Here is a 2,740-nt window from a genome sequence, read left to right on the forward strand (position 1 = left end):
CATACACGACTGTTCAAAAGTTTGGGGTCACTTAGAAATGTCCCTGTTTTTGAAAGAAAAGCAAATTTTTTGTCTTGATTAGAAATACAGTGTAGACATTGTTAATGTAAATGACTATTGTAGCAGGAAACGGCTGATTTTTTTTATGGGATATCTACATAGGGGTACAGAGGCCCATTATCAGCAACCATCACTCCTGTGTTCCAATGGCATGTTGTGTTAGCTAATCCAAGTTTATCATTTTAAAAGGATAATTGATCATTAGAAAACCCTTTTGCAATTATGTTTGCACAGCTGAAAACTGTTGTACTGATTAAAGAAGCAATAAAACTGGCCTTCTTTAGACTAGTTGAGTATCTGGAGCATCAGCATTTGTGCGTTCAATTACAGGCTCAAAATGGCCAGAAACAAACTACTTCTAAAAGTCATTAGTCTATTCTTGTTCTGAGAAATGAAGTCTACTCTATGCGAGAAACTGCCAAGAAACTGAAGATCTTGTACAACGCTGTGTACTACTCCCTTCACAGAACAGTGCAAACTGGCTCTAACCAGAGTATAAAGAGGAGTAGGAGGCCCCTGCACAACTTAGCAAGATGACAAGTACATTAGAGTGTCTAGTTTGAGAAACAGACACCTCACAAGTCCTCAACTGGCAGCTTCATTAAATAGTACCTGCAAAACACCAATCTCAACATCAACAGTGAAGAGGCGACTCCGGGATGCTGGCCTTCTAGGCAGAGTTCCTCTGTCCAGTGTCTGTGTTCTTTTGCCAATCTTAATCTTTTATTTTTTTGGGACAATCTGGGATATGGGTTTTTCTTTGCAACTCTGCCTAGAAGGCCAGCATCCCGGAGTCGCCTCTTCACTGTTCACTCTTCACTCTTCTTCAAATCAGCCGTTTCCAGCTACAATAGTCATTTACAACATTAACTATGTCTACACTGTATTTCTGATCAATTTGATGTTATTTTAAAGGACAAAAAAATAGCTTTTCTTTCAAAAACAAGGACATTTCTAAGTGACCCCAAACTTTTGAACGGTAGTGTACGTGACCAACTTGCAAACACAATAGGGATGGGAATCTTTGCTAAAACAGTATTGATTTATTTTCAGAAAACATATCTGCTGAAAGACCTGATCTGAGGGCTATGTGTTACTGTTTTTTTGTAAGATGCACTGTCTAAATGGCTACTGGATAGTGCTGTCAGATATGGATGATGGATGAGTCTTCCGTGTGACTAGGCATCAGTATAGGTTAAATAATGAACAGGAATTACAGCATCCAATGATGTATGTAACTCAGGAAGAACCTATTTGATTTTAAGACTTTATCCACTCCACTCTATGGACATTGGGAACTGTAGGAAATGTAAAAAAGACATGGTCCATGGTAAAAACTTTGCGTTGTGTATGTGTCCAAATCTGTCTTTGTGGTGTCTAAAACAGTCTCTCTAAGAGTCTCTATAGTCTCAACTTTTCACATCTTCAAACCTTTTTTTCTCAGGTCCTACTTGGCCTCCTTTATCTGAGCCTTTAGTTCTTTGGATGCCTCCTCACAGTCGTTGAAGGTGGCTACCTTGTAGCAGCCGAAAACTACCAGCAGATACTCAGGCATGGGCCCGGCCACCTCCCTGTAGGCCTCTGGGAGCCTCGTGCCTCAAAAGTCACGAGAGCCAATGCGGCACCTATTACCGAGATGCCGAACACCCACTCCAGGAGCTTGGTCATGTAGACCAGGATGATGGGAATCTTCAGGGCTCGGGTGCTTTCTCCGATGATGTAGTTTCAGTAGATGAAGAGGCGAAGTGAGAGGGCTCACTCTCGCCAAATTCTGTTCAGTATAAACCCAATGCATTTCTTAGGGTAATAATATGCAGACCTAAGCTTGTCGCCTGCCTTCCCGCCTTTGGGACAAAGATCCCATTGTTAGGGAAGAAACATGAGCATCTTGTCATTATATACAGATCTCTGGTTTCAGCCTCTTGTGATTGGAAAATAAAGTTGGCGGGTCCACAGTGCACTGTTAAGATGTTGGATTGCCTTTAAAGGAAATTGATGTTTCGCCAAAACTATATAATTACTCCTGTCTAAATAAAATCATTCAAAATACTTCACCAGGGAGCATGAGGATCATTAGCTTCTTTATTTTTTGCCACGCACATGTTGATGCTGGATCAGATCCAGAAAGATAATTGATTTTTATCACCTACAACAATATGAATGTATTATTAAATGGATGTGTCACATGCGCCACACTCAATGTAATAATTTTTCATGCAAGTAGAATAAGTAGACAATTTAGTGTACGTTTTTACAGTGATCTTTTTAAAGAGGTGGATTTGGCGCATGTGCACTTGGTCAAGAACAATACAGATTCATCGTCTCCTCTGCCCAGGGCTCATTGTTTTATGCCACGTTCAAAACAACTGGGAACTCTGAAAAATACGAGGTCAAATCATGATGTCAGTGATCTTTAGGTCAGAAAGTCAGAGCTCTAGAAAGAGGCCCGAGTTCCCGAGTTGGATGACATTCAAATCGATTTTTCCCAGTCGGAGCTCGTTTTTTTCAGTTCCCAGTTGTTTTGATCACACTTCCCAGTTCTCTGAGTTCCCAGTTGGTTTGAATGCAACGTTACATCCGATAGCGCATATGGAGACAAATACCTGCCAAACGGTTGAACGTACAGTACATATTGTTAGGATTGTAAGAAAATCCATGCGTGAAACATGAACATAAACGT

General features: G+C 40.7%; 1 pseudogene; it reads right to left on the bottom strand.

The window, feature by feature from the left end:
- Positions 1 to 1,477: 1,477 nt before the first annotated feature.
- Positions 1,478 to 1,728, bottom strand: LOC110496926 (annotated as a pseudogene).
- Between the last annotated feature and the right edge of the window lie 1,012 nt (positions 1,729 to 2,740).

The sequence above is a fragment of the Oncorhynchus mykiss genome, chromosome 18 (genome assembly GCF_013265735.2).
Source record: "Oncorhynchus mykiss isolate Arlee chromosome 18, USDA_OmykA_1.1, whole genome shotgun sequence".
In the NCBI taxonomy this organism is placed as follows: domain Eukaryota; kingdom Metazoa; phylum Chordata; class Actinopteri; order Salmoniformes; family Salmonidae; genus Oncorhynchus; species Oncorhynchus mykiss.